General features: G+C 51.1%; 1 protein-coding gene across 8 annotated transcripts in view; it reads left to right on the top strand.

Annotated features, from left to right (window-relative positions):
* The first annotated feature begins 425 nt into the window (after nt 1-425).
* Nucleotides 426-17,655, top strand: part of ADARB1 (adenosine deaminase RNA specific B1) — a 118,329-nt gene continuing 101,099 nt past the window's right edge. For 7 of the 8 annotated variants that reach the window (XR_009008149.1, XM_057545393.1, XM_057545396.1 and 4 more), the window contains exon 1: nt 426-620. The gene's annotated coding sequence lies outside the window, so the exon portion shown is untranslated. Of the gene's footprint in view, nt 621-1,405; nt 1,454-17,655 lie in introns of those variants that run through there. The other variant, XM_057545394.1, reaches the window with a different exon arrangement.

Here is a 17,655-nt window from a genome sequence, read left to right on the forward strand (position 1 = left end):
CAAACCCACCGACCCGCCACCACCGTAACCGGTCATCTGGACTCGCTTCTGCTCTCACCCAGGGCGCCCCTCGGGGCCTGGGGGGCGTGACCCCACCCTCTCCTCCCAACACGCCCCGAGCTGGCCCCGCACAGGCCGGACGCACCTTCGCGTCCCGCTCCCGGCGCGCCCTCCAGCGCAGGGACTGTGCGGGCCCCACGCAGCAGGCGGCGGGCGGGGGTCTCGTGGGCGGTCCCCGCCGGGTACCCCCCCTGCCCTATCGCTCTCTGCGCCCCGGCTCCCCGTCCCCGCTCCCCGTCCCCAGCGGGCCGTAGAAGGAGCCCGGAGCACCGTGCGCGCGCGCGCCCGTGCTGCGTCGCGGCGTCGCTCCCCGGCGTGCGCGCGGCCGGCGGCGGGGGGTGCGGGGAGGGCGGAGCCGACACCGAGGGCGGAGGGTGGAGGCTGAGGCGGTGGCTGAGGCGGCGGCCGGTCGGGCCGCGCTCGGGGCCGCGCTCGGGGGCGCGCTCGGGGCCGCGCCAGGCCACGGCCAGCGCGCCGCAGCCCCGGGCGGCCGAGCGAAGCTCCGCAGACTCGCGGTCCGAGCCTCGGTGCGGCGCGGCGCGGAGCGGCCCGCGGCTGAGGTGAGGCGGCGCGGCGGGGGCGGCGGGGGCGGCGGGGGCGGCGAGGCTCTGACACCGCGGCCCGACCACGCCGCCCAGCAGCGCGGGGCAGCGCCGCGCAGCGCCGTGGCCGCGTTTATGTAAGCGCCGCCGGGCAGGTGGTGAGGCCGCGCCGGGCGCGCGGCTCGAGCGGGACCAGTGCTGCCCGGAGCGCTGTCCGGAGGGGCTGTCCGGAGGGGCTGCGGGCCGCCTGGCGACGGGCGGTTGCGCCCGGGACGGCCCCGCGTCTGCTCCCCGGGCGCCGCATCTGCGCGGGATGCTCTGCGCCGCGGGAGAGCGAGGCTGCGCCCCGGGATGAAGCTGCGCCCCGGGGCGCGTACGGGGAGTCCGGGGATGAAAGGGAGGCTGCGCCCCGGGAGGGGACACTGCCCCTCGGGATGAGGCTGCGCCCCCGGTAGGGGAGCCTGCGCTGGGGACAGCCCTGTCCCCTCCCCGGGAGTGCCGCTTCTGCTCCGGATGCGCTGCGCCCTACGGAGGGAAGGCTGCGCCCCGGCCACGAGGCTGCCCCCGGGACGGCCCCCCCGCCCCCGTCCCCTTCGGGAGGGCACCGTGTCCGCGCGGGGTGCCCTCCTCTGCGGATAGTGCACCCCCGGGGGGAGGCTGCGCCCACGGTGAGGCTGCGCCAGGCACGGCCCCGCGTCCCTTCCCGAGGGCGCAGTGTCCGCGTGGGATGCTCTTCGCCGCGGGCGTCCCGGGGCGGGGAAGTTCCCGCGGGTGCCGGCCGTCTGGAGCGATCCGGAACAGTCTGGGGCGACTGGGGGCTCGAGGTGAACTCTGACGTGTTCAGATCTGCGGTAGGAAAATTACCGGGTGGTGAATGGGTCTGGGGGAAGGTGTCAGAGTGGGCTGTGGACGCTAAAACGGGTTGGAGTCCCAGTTGACAAGCTGGGGAACCTGAAATGTGTTCGAATTCCTATTTATATGTCGGAGACCCGCAGCGCCGTGTTTGGTTCGCGCTTCGTATTTTTGGCCAGCTGGTTTGGGTTGTTACTTCTGATAAGGTGACTTTCTGATAGTGGTTAGCTTTCAGCCCTCGAAGTATAAGGAAAAGTGGCTTGGTGTCAGACTTGCTTCTCTACTCTTAGTGCCCTAATCAATTGATGACCAGTAAGTTTTGAGATTAGAAATATTTAATTAATCCTCTTTGTTCTCTCTTAAATTTGCCGTATGTTTTATTCCTCTGAAAGGTGCCATCTAGAGCTGCATTTTCCGAAGACACCGGGCTGTGCTAAGAGCAGTCCTGGGCAGTGTCTTTTGATTGCCAGCTTTTCTTTGAGGCTGAGATTCTTTTACCTTTTTGCTGAGGGTTTCCCTGAGGGGAAAGGGAGAAGGCAAATGCAGAGGTTGGCTGGTACCCTTCCTCCTGGGTGTGAGAGTTAGCTGCCCTCCTTGCAGGGTCCCTCCAGGGACAGGGTCCCCTCCGCAGGGTCACCCCCAACAGGGCTCCTAAGTATCGCTGAGACTCACTGGAGCTGTCTGGCGATCCTGCCCTGCCCAGGTGAAGGCAGGGACTCACTCGGGCTCTGCAAGGAAAGCATTGTCTGTGAGCAGTGCCCCGTTTGATGTCTGAAGGTTCCTGGGACTGAATAGATCCAGCTACACCTTCAACAAAATTTGAAGCTGTAGTTGGAAAAAAAAAAAAAAAAAGGCCTTTCTGCAGGGGGCAGTGGTGAAAAGAAAATTGGTCCAGCTCTGAGAAATTGATGACACATGTATCTCGAGATGCTGCGTGCTCATGAGGTCAGTCCTGGGAGGTGAAGAAAGGATAATTAGCGAATAACAGCTTCCACAAAAAACTTACTGGCTTGTAGGCTACTTTAGTCCTCTGTGAATTTACATGTCTTAAAAGCATTTCAACTGCTTTTAGATTGGAATAAGAAAATTTTTAAAATTTATATTTGTCTGGTGAATGAACAAAGCAAACTAATTCATTTGGCAAGTACTGAATCCATGTCGTGCTGTGCTGGGCCCTCCCTGTTTTTGGCTCCTGGGATACAGTGCTGAACAAATTAGGCAGAGTTCAAAAAAGTTCAAAAGCTGGCAGTTTGTTTTATTAAACACTGTTATAGCATTACATTTTAAAAATAAAATTTATACTTTCAGTTATAATATTTAAAAATGTATACCACTGAAATTTTTATTTATAGATTTGAAAGTATAAGCGTGCACACTGTACACTCAAAAGGTACAAACACATAAGAAAACCTCGTTTCACTCCATCCCTAGCTGATCAGTTCCCTGTAACTGCTGTGACCAGTTGACTATGTATTGTCCCAGCAGTAGTCAAAATATATACACTGTTATATATATGTTTTAATATAGTTTTTAATATTTGCTGTAAGAAACAGTGCTGCAGTGAATATTTTTTTATACATGGGTGCAAGCAAAACCCACTAATCATTTTTTATTAATCATCAAAATTCATTAGCTGTAAGCTGTATTTAAGTGCTGGGTTTTATTCTCTTGAATGCTCTGCTGAGCTATGTAAGTACTTAGTACCAAGGAATTTATTTAAATAGGTTGGAGATAGTTAGAAAGTACATTTTGGAGATTAATAGGTGAAGTTATACATTTACCAGCCTATAAAAAACTTGTTTAAGAAAAATTGTCAGGGGAATTCCCTGGTGGTCCAGTGGTTGGGACTTGGTGCTTTCACTACCGGGGCCCTGGGTTCGCTCCCTGGTTCGGGAACTAAGATCCTATAAGCTGCGTGGTGCGCCAAAAAAAAAAAAAAAAGAGTCGATCTTAGTATGAAACTGAAGCGCTTAAAGAGGTCCCGTTTATTGGAAAACTTGATTTTTTTGTGTCAATTTTCTAAACCACAGATTTCCAAACCTACAATTCGGTGTGATAGAAATGCTGCTGTTTAAAAACAAAACAAAACAAAACAAAAAAACTTTTAGAAAGTATGTTCATAATACGTGAGGTAGGAAAGGCAAACAGTGAGACTTTCGTTTAAAAATTGTACGTTAAAGTCATTACGATGTCCTTGTTCCTCGAGTGCCTTTCTTTGGAGTTGCGCTTTGTTTGGAGTGTGGACCGAGGTATTCCCCTGGCCTTGCTGCCTTGCTTGACAACAGTTGGTCCCAGGCCATTAGTACCAAATTATCACATTTTTTTGGTGGTCTCATGAGTACTGCCGGCTGCTCTCCTCCTGTATGTGTGTGCAGTGTTCTAGGAGTGTGCCAATAAACGACTTTGGTTTTCAGTTTGTCTTTGTGGTGGATTTAAAATGTGAAGACGGGGCAGAGATTGGGGCGGAAGTAGCTCGGAGGGGCCTGGTATTTTTATGGGAAGTGCAGTGACACTGTTTGCATCTAGGGCAGACTTGTTTCGCTCATGTGGTCGCCCCACAGGTATTGGTATTTACCATGTGCCAGGTACTGTTCTAGGTGCTGGAGACGGGAGTGAACACAGCAAGGGTAGTTCCTACCCTCTGGGGGTTCACATTATGGGGGAGATGAGGATCATAAACCCCAGCTAAAGTCCTAAGTGCTGGCCAGAGAAAACCGTAATTTGAAAAGATAGATGTACCCCAATGTCCATCGACAGATGAATGGATAAAGTAGATGTGGTATATATACACAATGGAATACTACTCAGCCATAAAAAGAATGAAATAATGCCATTTGCAGCAACATGGATGGACCTAGAGATTATCACACTAAGTGAAGTAAGTCAAAGAAAGACAAATATCATATGATATTGCTTGTATGTGGAATCTAAAAAAAAAAAAAAAAATACAAATGAGCTTATTTCCAAAACAGAAATAGACCCATAGACATAGAAAACAAACTTATGGATACCGAAGGGGAAAGGTGGTGGGGAGGGATAAATTAGGATTTTGGGATTAATGTATACACACTACTATGTATAAAATATATAACCAACAAGGACCTACTGTATAGCACAGGGAACTCTACTCAATATTCTGCAATAACCTGTATGGGAAAAGAATCTAAAAAAGAATAGATATGTGTATATGTATGAATGAATCACTTTCCTGTACTCATCTGTACTCCAATATAAAATAAAAATTAAAAAAAAGTCCTAAGTCCCAAGAGGGGCAAATCGATCTAGCAGGTCGTGAGGTCTGAGGAAGCTGGGCGCCACCTGGCTGGGTGCTGGCTCAGGGAACTCTAGAGTCACAGCCTCAGGCCCAGGGTCCAAGCTTCCTGTCCTGGGCTGCTAATAGGCCGGAGCCCAGTGTGGCCTAGGGGTGGGCGGGAGGGTGGCAGGGAGTGAGCCCAGAGGCTGGAGGGCTGCAGCTTGTGGGAGCACCCTGCTGGGGTATGGAATTTAGATGGTGATCTCAGCCTTCCTAGGGCTGCCTGCCTGCCTGCCTGCCTTCCGAGTTGACTTTAGAGTTTTGGACAACAGAATGACATGATCTGATTCCTCTCTGAGAAGAATCACTCCAGCTGTTTCGCAGCTACCGTTTATCGGGAGCTTGTGGTGTGCCAGGCCACTGAAGCGCTCCACATATATTAATTAAAATCTCATGGCTGTCTATAAGGCAAGCGTGACTCTTAGTCTCCTGCCTTACATGTGGGTAAAGCTAGGTGCAGAGAGGCCACAGATAAGCGGCAGAGGGAGTACTGCCCTGAGTGTCCGCGCCGCAGGGACTCTCCCCCTCCCCTGCCCTACGCAGGAGGGGAGCATCGGGGGCCCACGGTGATCCGCTGGGGCCTGGCACCAGGGCAGGGGTGGGGAGATCAAATCCGGCTTCGTTTGTAAGTTGCGGCAGTATGTTTTGTACTGTTAACAGGAAAATGTTGCCAGTTTGCCTGTGACACAATGCTTTCCTCTCACTTAGGTGTCATTTATTGAAAGAGCTCTTAGACTTTAAGCATAGACTTTTAAAATCATGCCAGTCTTGTGCTTTCATGAAAAAGGAAGATGTGAGTGAAATAAAGTAATTATAAAATGTCTTCCCCTTTAGAATTTGGTTCCTCCAAATCAGCCCCACGGCATGGTCCGCTGTGCTGTCACCGTCTCTTGCCGAGGTGGCATTTCTCACGACTGCACCACTGCTGTCTCTGGGACGCGTCCAAGCTGCGGATATACGATCCGCGAGTTTGGACGCTTTCTTGATCCTACCGGCAGGTGTTAAGGAGAGGTTTCCGGTCCTTAAAGGATTTGTGGACTGACCTGTTGATGGGTCACATTGCCCTGTCAGTCATGCGTCCTAGAGGGACGGCTGAGTTTGAGTGATTACTCAGAGTTCCTGCCCGATTTCAGAGTCGTGAAGATGTGGGAAAACGCGGGTCTTAGAACTGAGGCACTGTGGTGTGTTTTGCAGGCGGCCCATCGGGATTGCCAGTAGTCTCTGCAAGACAGAACAGCCCAGAGCGACCCCCAGGTCGTTGGCTGAGGAGCAGGCTGGCGAGGCTGTGAGGTGGGGAGGTGGGCCCACGGGTGGGTCTCTGTCCCACGCGCACCAGGCGTGTGAGCTTGCGCGCTGTGATCCTCCTGTGCTTCAGTTTTCTCTCCCGTAAATTAGGAGGAAGAGCAGCACATGGTCTTCTGGGGTCGGTGGGTCGATAGCTGAGCTAATGTAAAGGGCCTAAAATAGTACTTCACTAACGGTGCTTAAGAGGGCTTACTTTGGTTCAAGAAGAGGTTGGGGCCAGATATGTAAATTTGGGGGTCATCTGTGTACTGCTGATGTTTGAAACCGTAGGCCGGGCTGTAGGTGTCCACACAGAAGAGCAGGAGGGTGCAGACTGAGCCTGGGGGCTTTGGGCAAGGGGTCCACAAGAGGGGGAGGGTCCTGGATTTGATAAGAGGCGGATGGCCTTGCAGTGGGGAGGGCTGTGTGGAGGGAGGGGTGGAGAGCATCGAGTGTGGAGGATCCTCTGGAGGAGGACAGGGTAACGGGACAGAAGCCGGAGGGTTGTGGGCTCAAGGGAGTTTTTATTTTTGTTTTTTAAGTGAGAGTGATTGTCATGTGTTTTGGGCTGACAGGGATGATCCAGTGGAGAAGGACAGAGTTCTAGCGCGTTGGGAAGGGACAGTTGCAGGGGCACAGTCCTTGGGCCGGTGAGAGGGGGTGGCCGGAGGGAGGAGCAGGGGCAGTTCAGCCCCCGGAGCGAGGCAGGACTTCTGTGCATGAGAGCCTTGACGCACTTTGAAAATATTTCTAAGAGACATGCTGCCCCTTTGAAAGGAGGGCATAAAATAAAATATAATTTTGTGCTCAGTCCAGGAAACTTGGGAATTGTGCTGTAGGACTTAGGATCTAGTTTCTTATTAGCTTCTGGTGCTAAACACACTTTGGGACATCCTTACAGAAGGATTCATGTGGAAATAGCGTTTTTCTTTATTAAAAAAAACTCACTCGTCTCTAGAAGTATCATCAGCTTCACTAGAAGTTGGCACCTTTATTCACCAAAAATTTAGTACTACTCAGAGGACTCAGCAGACTTGGCTCCTGATTCGTGCTGCATTTGTCTTAAAGCTCTGGAGGGAAATGCCAGTTTTGCATCCAGGACGGCTGCCCCCACCTCCTGGGAGGTGGGTGGTGTTGCTTTGGGCCCCCGTAGGCTTAAGCCCCACTGGGGCAGCAGCACTGGCTTCTAGTTGCCTGGTAAAATGGTAAAACATCTTCCCTGCATGTCAGTTTGTACTGCTTGTGGTTATTTGTTTTTTTTTTTCGGGTTTGGAGTTTCAAACCATCAACCTTCTCTGTAGTTGAATCAGCAGGATGAAACGCACGAGGCCCCGGACCCCTTGCGCTCCAGCCGCGGGGTGGCCTGGGGGGAGCTGGTTCCCACTGCTCTGCCTGATCACGTCCCCCTGCCCTGCGTGGATATGGACAGGTTTGGCTGAGGGCCTTCCCCGGCTGGATGCGGGAGGCGGGAGAGGTCTCTGCCCCTGGGAGCCAGCCTTCCCTCAGGGCGACCCGGCCAGGTGGGGCGCCCACGTACTGAGCCAGCGTGGATGCTGCTTATTGGAGTGGCCTCTGTCAGGGCATCCGTGGGGATGCCAGCTGTGCGGGCTCTCCTGAGCCCAGGAAGGGCTGGCAGCGAGGGGACGAGGGGCCCCGGAGTGAGATGGGAGGCCCTGGCGGAGGACAGAGGCCTGGTCGGAGCTGTGCAGGGCGGCTGGGAGGAGAGAGCAGAGGTGTCGGCTGACGGGTGGGGTCCAGGAGAGGGGGGGCCTGGAGGGTTAAGAAGGGCTCTTCGAGCTGTGGATGCTGAGACCAGAGGGATCTGAGGTGGGGATTCTTATCCCCTGGCGTGTGGTGTGCAGAGTATTTATTTTGATGCATACTTATGTGTGATCTGTCAGATATATCATGTATTGTTTGTGAAGCACAGGCACACGTGTGCTTGAACTTCTGTTGGGTAGGACTTCGCTTCTATCCGTCGTTCCTCACAGTCCTCACAATAGACATTTCATTGCACCTATTTTTCAGATCAGGAACTGACGGAAGAGGTTCAGTAACTTCCTGGGAAAGTGGGATGATATTTAGCTGACATTTATTAAGCTCTTACTATGTGTCAGCCATGGTGGAATCAGTTTAATCTAGTTTACTCCTGATGATAATCTTAGGATTATCCGTCTTGTGGAACCATCCTCATCCCCTCTTACCTGGCTTACCTGAGTAGCTGCCTCACAGCCCCTCCCTGCTCCTGTCTGTTCAGATCCAAGCCTTAACTGGAGGATAGATCAGAGCCCTGTACCTGCCCTCATCTCAGAGGTGTCCTCTCCCACTGCCCCTCTGGCCACCCCCTCCAGCCAGGCCCTTGGGGCCTTGCCTCCGGCTTTCTGGTGGGCTTCGCTCCTCCATACCCTCACCTCCTCCCCACTGAGTGCCCTGTTGTCCGTTCTGTTCATCTGCCCTCTGTACCCACCACTCCCTCCCTTTTGTCAGCCTGCCTGGTAGAGTGGAAGCCTCAGGAAGGCAGGGGTCTTGTTCTGTCTTTATCCTCAGGGCCCAGAACAATGACTGGCAGATAGAAGGCACTTACCACTGTTTGTTGAATGAATGAATAACTTTTTCTTACTTTTAATGTAGGTAGTAGAATCTGAACTGAGGCTGCTTGCCTCTGAAAATGTGTTTTTTCTGCCTGAGCATACTGTACCCCTCCCCCCGCTCCTATTGTACTTGGTGAATCAGTCATATATTTATGCCCCATATGTCTGTGTTATCTCCAGATTTCTGTGCTTTTCTTTGTAGAACAGAAACATTTATAAAACATTCAAAATTGTTCTAAAACTATAAAGTGCAATATAGCAAATTAATCTGTTAAAAACAGAGAGTCCTCAAGTTGAAAAAAGAAATAGCTCTTGTTCTGTTAACTGCTTTTAGGTGACATGTAATTGAAATGCATTGTCTTAAGAAATAACAGTACCTGTTGTAGAGAAGTAATATTCATAACTACATCTTGGTGAAAGTGAGAATACTTTGAATAATTCCAGAAGGTTTCAGAAAAGCAGCCAAATAAAATAAAAAATACTTAATTCACCATGGAGGCTCAGAGGATTTAAAAATTGGAAGGAATGTAGCTTCACAGCTGTTTGGTAGGGGAGCCAACAGAAGAGTTGACTGGAAATTGGGACACTGGGCCCTTCGTCCCAGCCCAGCTCTGACCTGGTGGGCTGTCCGCCGCAGGTTCCTTGAGTGTGAAGGGGGTGGTCTAGTTGGTGATGTCCAAGGTCACTCCATTTCTAGAGGACTGTTGTACGTAGGAGTCGAAAAACAAATTCTAAGTGCTTCGAGGATCATTCAGTCGGATGTCAACAAATATTTAACCTCTGAGCAGCCCTGTGTGAAAAGCACGCGGTGCTGGTCACTGCGGCGGCTTTGGGTGCACAAGAGGCTGGCCTCGGCACAAGGTGTCCTGTCACCTCCCTCTGGACCTGCAGCTTTCCCAGAAGAGGGGAGCAAGGTGGGCCAGCAGGCAGGGCCAGGGGGTAGAGTAATGGGCTCTGGCTTAGTGAGAAAACACCAGACCCCGGGGAGCCCGACGGATCCCTTTCTCTGGTTTCTCACTCTTAGGGGACGAGACTGTGTTAAATGTTGAATTAAATTGGGCGAGGATTGGTTTTTCAGGTTTGCAGGTCTCGAGCTTGTCAGAAATGAGTAAAGGTAACGCAGTAGTAGGTAATATTTCATCAGTCCTCTTGTATCCGGGAAGCGTTAGAAACTGAGGGCATTAACACATGCATTGGGCAGGTTGGAGAGTACGGTTCAAAGTTGCTTTGTGTTTGCGCCTCTTCTCACGGGCCGTGCTCACAAGTCCAGTTTCTTTTCTCGTTTTGGTTGCCAACAGCCCAAGTTCCCTGCTGCTCCAAGTGTTCCCTCGCTTAGGGTGAGTGATCTCCTTGAAGAAGGAGTTTGCTCAAGGACGTAAGGCAGCCTCTCATCACCCGCGTGAGGCCGAGAGATGGCACGGTTCGCAGTTCCCGGTGGGCCGCTGTCACCTCCCGATGCCCAGCTCCCCTTCTCTCAGCGCCATCCTGGCACCTGCTCAGGCTGCTTTGCTTGGGGGTGAGGTTTTGTAGGTGTCAGGAGGGCACAGCCGGCCTTGTCCGCGTGCTGTGGCAGCGCGAGGACAGGGGACTTGATTTCTGGCTTCTGCCTTAGGAAGGGGAACTCACCCAGGGAGATATGCCCGAGAAGGGGTGGGTGGCTGCTGGGCCCCCACAAATGCAACCCCTGAGCGCTACGTGAAGGAGGCTGGAAAGCATAGTTCACGCAGACACTCACCTGGTGTAGCCTGAGCACGAACCGCTTGAAGTCCGTCTATGGAGGTGTAGTTCCAGAGGCTTAGGTGCTCGGGCCACAGTTTAAATAGCAATGGTGTGGCCTGTCATGTCTGCTCTCTTCTAGGTATGAATGAAATTAATTACATCAAATGCACATTTATTCATCTTGATCATTTTGAATTTGATTCCTTTTCAGAATAGGAATCTACCCAAAATAGTAGTCAAAAGGAATTACTGTTCTGAGTTGGTCATCTGTGTTAGGTTTTACCATATGCCTGTTATGATATAGTGTTCTTTTGGCGGGATACTTTGGAGGATTATCCTTTCTTTCTTAATATATTAAAACTTCATCTTCATTAAAAAGCTATCTAAACGTTTAAAGTTCCTCATGTAGTGATTTTTTAAATTAACGGTTCCAGGGAAGTAGCAGCACAAGCAGTAAATAGTGAAGACTCACTTGCTGCAGGTAGAAACTGGTACGGGGGTTGAGGCTGAAACCCTAATCCAGGAAGATGTGGAGTTTGTAGGAATGAATTGTAGGATGTCAGAGCTGCGAGAATTTAGGGCCACAGAGTTCAGCTTAGATTTGACCATCAGTGAAATGCTATGGAAAAAAACCTTTTCCATCAAGTGTCAGCTGGTTTTTAGAAGTGATGAGATGACCACCTCTGTGTCAGGACTGCTGGCTTGTGGTCCTTCTGAACAAGTGGTCCAGTGTCAGCCACATGCAGACCAGGCTTAAATCTACATCTTCTGACGCCTACTCTGGGGTGTTTTCTTCTTTGTTTTTTTTTGGTGTCACGTAGGAGATGGTTTTCACCCACGTGCACATGAATGAGAGACGTATTTGATCATTGCACAGTGACGCTTTCTATTCTTTAATTTTATCCTCTAATGAAACCGAGGGTATTGATGATATTTCCAAAGGAAGAGCAGGTATTGTGTAAACCAGCCCAGTGCCCCTTACATTCTCCCTGAGCGATCTGCCCTGGGCGTGCGCGGCACAAGTAGGAAGGAGCCGAACTTGATGAATTTCAGCGTTTCTCACTGGAAGCCTTGCTATAGGAACCGGAGGCCTTTCCCTTTAGTTAGCCAAGACTTTGAGCCATGCCGTAGCCCGGGAAAGGTGTGCTGGATTTGGATTCGTGGGGCAGAGCTCTGCTGTGAGGGAGCCGTGCTACGTGCCTGCGGCCCTGTCCACGGCAGGCGTGTGCTTTTCACAGGGAGACCCCCCCCGCCCAGGTGCCTGCCCAGCCTCACTGGTGGTGGAGAGAGACTATACAGATGGTGCGGACGGTCAGCCTGCGGTCCGAGCGTCCATCTTTGAGTGATCGGGAAGATGTGGGTAGGAAGTACAGCTGGGGCAGGCACTGGGGGAAGCTTTGTTTTCTCTTGCTTGAGAAGCTACCATGAGATTCACCCTCAGTAAGTAGAGAAGTCAGCGATTTTCATGAATTTCTAAGCTGTGCAACTGTTACCACAGTCCAGGTTTAAATGTTTCCATCACCCCAAAATGCTCCTTGTGTGTGTTTGTGGTAAATTCCCATTCCCACCTCCAGCCACTGGCAACCACCGATCTGCTTTCTGTTTCTCTGAAGTTGCCTTTTCTAGGCATTTCATGTAAATGGAATCATGCAATATGCAGTCTTGGGCTTCCCTGGTGGTGCAGTGGTTGAGAATCTGCCTGCTAATGCAGGGGACACGGGTTTGAGCCCTGGTCTGGGAAGATCCCACAGGCCGTGGAGCGGCTGGGCCTGTGAGCCATAATTACTGAGCCTGCACGTCTGGAGCCTGTGCTCCGCAACAAGAGAGGCCACGATAGTGAGAGGCCTGTGCACCGCGATGAAGAGTGGCCCCCGCTTGCCACAACTAGAGAAAGCCCTTGCACAGAAACGAAGACCCAACACAGCCATAAATAAATAAACAAAAATTAAAAAAATAAAAAAGATATCTTATTAAAAAAAATATGCAGGCTTTTGAGTCAGGCTTCTTTCAGCTCACATAATGTTTTTGGGGTTCGCCCATGCTGTACAATGGATCAGTAGTTATGGAACTGCTAGGTGGTGTTTTGGGGGGAGGCTCCGAGGAGCTTCAGTTCTTCATGTCTCAGCGCAGAAAGAATTCAGCGAGAGGCAAAGTGATAGATAAGAAGTGATTTATTAGAAAAGGACACTTGTGAGTCTTACAGGCGGTTGGGCGAGAGGGTGCCGTGACCCGAGAACTTAGTGGGCTACAGTTTTATAATCAAAGGAAAAGTGGGAGGGGGAAGAGACCACCATCTTCCTCATTCTTGAGTAGATGTCATGCTTCCATCATCAGCTCCTCCTCCTGGTTGCACTGGGGAGTTTTCTTGTCTCTACATGGTCAAGCCAGGACTGTCATGGTGCAATGGAAAAATTATTTCAGGTCTCAGTACAGTGAGGGTCTGAAATGTCACCTTTCCATAAATTACTGTTTTTTACGTGTGCAGAGAGCATGTCTTAGGGGTCATTAACTTACTGAGCTCATTGGGCAGCATGTGGGTCTCATGCCAACATTGTTTTATTGTTTTGAGGCATGGCTCATGCTTCTGTTACATGGTTTTGTGGTTAAGCAAACCTGCTTTCTTGAGTGATCATTAACTTACTGTTGTCTCCCAAAGCCCCCTGAAGTTCCCTGTCTGTCTGCAATCCCCTAATGGCATTTCTGAGCGATTTGATTATCCTCTTCTATCCCTGTCAGTTTGTTCCTTTCAGCGGCTGACTAGGACTCTGTTGTGTGGGGGTCACACACCTTTTTTAGCTCTTCACCAGGGATGGGCGTTTGGATCGTTTCTGCTTTCTGCCTCTGTGCATAGTGCTGCTCTGCGCGTGAGCGAGCACATCTCTGTGTGCACAGGAGCTTGGAGTGGGGCTTAGAATGACAGCACGTGTGACGCTGACAGCACAGCTGCCCGTGGGACCCCTGGGCGCGCTCTCAGGTCTGTCTCCGCGACGTGTCCTGCACGTCTTGAATAGTGTGGACCTGTTACTTCCGGGATGAAATACCGTGGACCTGAGGTCCAGCAGAGGCGACCAGGGTTTCTTGTTGTGATGCCCTCTGTGCTCAGTGTAGGACAGAGGAACTCTTCCCCAGTATTTGGTTTTTCCTTTCACTCATCAGAGGAAGTCAACGAAGAACTATTAGGCATGTTAAAAACCACACTCAGCCTGCAAACTCCATGTGCTCAATGCTTTGCCCCTGCAGTCCCCTTCTAGGGATTCAGCCCGAGGACACGCCTCCAACAAGATGAAAACACAGATGGAAGTGACCTAAATGTCCAGTCAGGGGCCGGTGGATCGACTCTGGGTGACCACGTCACAACGAGCCGTGTGGAGGGGTGGGTCTCTGGCGATTTCCAGAACATGCAGGAAGGGAGCAGGGCTGAGTGCCAGAGGGTATCGAATGAGCTCCCTTCTCATGAGAAAACATGCGTATCTGCGCCTCCGCGCAAAAGGAAAACAGGAAGGAAAATCAAGGACGAAAGGGATTGGGCCCTGCAGGGGCCGGGGCGGTGGGGGCTGGAAAGGAGAGGGGGGCACAGGTGGCTGGAGGTGTGGGCGTGGGGCTTCTCTGAGTGGACGTCTCAGTACAGCCCGACTCTGGGAACCGTGGACCCCAGAACAAAATACATGAACCTCAACCAGGACTGGGGGGACCCAGAATGGGATACAGACAGAACCAAAGCTCAGTGTAGGACAAAACAATAACAGAGCTACAGCAGGGGTGGGGTGGGGAAGAAAAGAATCAGCTGGATTTTGGAAAACAGTACTTTTCTAGATTCTGTAAAGCCACAGACAGAAAGAGCTGCACACAGTAACTGCCCAGAAACTGTTTCTCTGGGGGGTAAGGTTGCGGTGCGGACGTGTTCATAAGGATGGAACAGTGGGTGTGTGGTGGGAAGAAGTTGCGGACGAGGGGAGGGGACAGAGGAGCCCGGGCACTGGGCTGGAGCCAGGTGTCAGTGTGCACTGCAGTTTTGAGTGTTTGTCCATATGCCAGACGGTGCAGAGACACAGATGTTGGTGCTCAGGCCGCACAGCTCCTTATCCAGTCCCCCGAGGGCACCCAGGTGCTTTCTCCGAGCAAAGAAGAAGGGATCCTCCAAGAAGATGCGACTGGACCCCCTCGTGGTACAGGGAAGAGCTCAGAAAGGACGGGGCCACGTGGGCGGGGAGAGGGTCAGAGCTGGTGGCTCTGAGCAAGGGCATGGGTGACGATGGTGTTGGCTTATAACCCGTAGAGTAAAGGAAGCGTCCATCACTCTGCTGATACACATGAATAACAGTCAGTAAGCAGGGAGAAGGGGAGCCGAAGAATTCCAGTTAATCAGCGGGGAAGGAAGGAGGAAATAGACGATCACCCTGAGGCAGACCCCAGGGCAATAGTTACTTTAGACGGGACCCAGGACTGGCGCTAAATTAGTGAATGAAAGTTTGAGGAGAAACAGGATATTTTTCTAGTCTCAAAGTTATCTCTTCCCCACGTTACTTATTTATTGAAAAGGGAAAAGTAGTAACTTTAGAGTGGAGAAAGCCAGCAGACACCACCTCACCCAGGAGATTGATGTGATAAGACAGGTCGCAGTCATAGCCTCTCCCCCACATGGGCATGGGCCCAGCGTAGACACCAGGAAGCGGCAGGCAGGCCCCGGGAGAGGGTGTCCTGAAAACACCTGGCCAGGGCTCTTCACCGTCCACGTCCCGAGAGATGGGCTTGGAGGGGCCTAAGGAGACACGCCAGCGAAATGCAGTATGGGCTTTCGAGGGGGTCCTGGGGCAGAGAGGATGTTAGTGGGAAAACTGGTGAGACTGCGGTAGTGGAGCTCACGGTACTGTCCTGACTTTGATCATTGTTCAGTGATGCCATAGGATGTGACCCTTAGGAGAAGCTGGGTGGGGGCGACGTGGGAACTCTGCGCCGCTGTCCACTGTCCCCACCCCCGCCGCCGCCGTCTGAGCTCTCCTCGACTCTGCCTCGGGAGGGAGGGTTCAGCGCCGTCCCAGGGAGAAACACTCTCTTGCCTTCTTACTGGGAATTCTGGCCACCTCGAGCCCCAGTGCGGAGCATTCTGGAGACATGCGTCCCGTACCCGTGGTGCAGAGGGGCATGCTTCTTCCAAAGGGGGCATCGGAATCTCCTGGACCCGGTGGGAAGTGGCGCTGTGACCAGAGGCGCAGGTTGGGAACCTCGCACATGGCTACAGGGGCTTTCCTAGGTGTCCTTGGTCTTTTGATGTTATTATTTTTTTCCAAAGAGAAATTTAAAATTTTTATATATTCAGATTTATCAGTCTTTTCCTTTACAACTTGGGTTTTGAGTCCTGTCTAAGAACACTTTCCTATGTCAGGAGTCATTCCTCCTTAATTTCTTTCAGCAGTTTTATATTCTGTTTTCCACATTTAGCCTATTAATCTGTGTGAAGTCTGTTTCTATTCAGTTTGAGGCCAGGATCTAATATTTTTTCCTGTTGGCTAGACAGTTGCCTCGGTCACTGCATGGTCTGCCCTTTGCTCAGCGACCAGAAATGCCACTTGTATCCTAGCCTAAATTCCTGCTTCAGAAGGTGTCGTTTCCTCTTGCTTGTCATTGTCGGGTACCAGCTGTGGAGTTTTGCATGTGGATTGTGTCCCCAACTCATCCTGGGGAGAGGATCACGTTGTGCAAGCAATGCCTCTTCCTTTCTAATTTTTGCACCTTCCCCTTATTCACTGGCTGGAACTCGTGGTGCCAGGCCGAGTGGGGTACTGGGACAGTGGTGGCGACCAGCAGTCGCTTCTCTGGTTCCAGCTTCACTGTGGACGCCTCCCATGCTTCCTCACTGAGGGTGACGTTTACTGTAGTCGTTTTGTACATGCCCTTCACGTAGTTAAGCAAGTCGCCGTCCCACTTTGCTGAGAGTTTTATTAAAAATAAACTTTATCATTTACAGCAATAGAATTTTATTGGTTGCTTTTTCTGCATCTGTTGAGATGGTTGTATGGTTTCCCCTCCTATCTGTTAATATAGTAAATTTCATTCATAGATTTCCTGATGTTAAATATTCTTTCATTTGCAGGAAAAACCTTACTTTACTCTTAACACTGACAATTAAATTTGCTATTTATTTTAATGTTTTTTCTTTTTTAGAATGAGTCCCTCCTCTCCCCCTCATCCCATGTGCTTTTTTTGAGACATAGTTTATGTACTATAAGTTACTGCAGTGGTGTGCTGATAAATGCTTAACAAATGGCTTTTTTTGGGGGGGGGGACTGTAAAAAGCCCTGATTTGTAGCATTTGCCAGTTTCCGTGGCATAAGTGTTCTCACCATTACCTGTGTCAAGCTGCTGATGAGCTAGCTGTTGGCTGTGGCCCACAGAATCCCTGAGATGGAACCGTCCTCTCTTGGGTGCTAGGAGCTGGCCCAGCTGCTGAGAGCCCGGTGGGCAGCCTGGGGATGGCCGTGCCTGTGTGGCTCACATGACCATCCGGATGTCCTCCGTGGCCCCCCCTGCCCACCCGCATCAACACCGCACCTCCCAGGGGTCTGCCCTTGGCCACCCTGGGTCCTCACCTCGGTCACGTTGCGTCCTCGCTCTGTCTTTAGACCTAGCGTTCTGTCCTGTGCGTTCCTAGCACCTCATTCCCCCCGAGAACCGCCTCGGCCACCTTGTTTAAAGATGGTAACATATCGAGCTCACAGTGAGTTTTATTGAAAAACGGAGCATCTGACTCGTGATTACTATTGTGGCGCTAACTTTATTAGAAAACAGTGTGGGTTCTGTGATAGTAACTTTCCTTAAATCTGAGGGGCTGCTAGCATCATTATAATCATGTAACTTTTCATCTTCCTTAGTATAAATTAAGGCTTTTTTCATTCATTTATTTGTGCAGTCAGTCAGCAGGCATTTTTTGAGCGTCTACTATGTGTCGTCATTTGGATTCCAAAGGTGTAGCAGTGGGTAAAGAACCCAGTCTCTTACCTCATGGAGCACAGGTTCTGATACACCTTGAAGTTGTGCGTCTTTCTAATCTTACCATCCTTGCCCGTTTTCTCCTTGCTCAGACATCTACTTGTCTTTGCCCCTGGTGTTACCTTAAATCAACCCTGAATTCATCTGATTTCTTCCACTGCTTCAGTTTTGAAACTCCCTGCTTCGATGCTAGTTGACGTTTAGCTTAACTACTTATATAATTATTTCTGCTTTTACCAAATTTTCACAATGAAAAGGCAAAGGTGATTTTGACATTAGGAGAGGTCAGTGTTTTAAAAGGGTTGCG

This window comes from Balaenoptera acutorostrata, chromosome 4, assembly GCF_949987535.1.
Source record: "Balaenoptera acutorostrata chromosome 4, mBalAcu1.1, whole genome shotgun sequence".
Lineage (NCBI taxonomy): Eukaryota > Metazoa > Chordata > Mammalia > Artiodactyla > Balaenopteridae > Balaenoptera > Balaenoptera acutorostrata.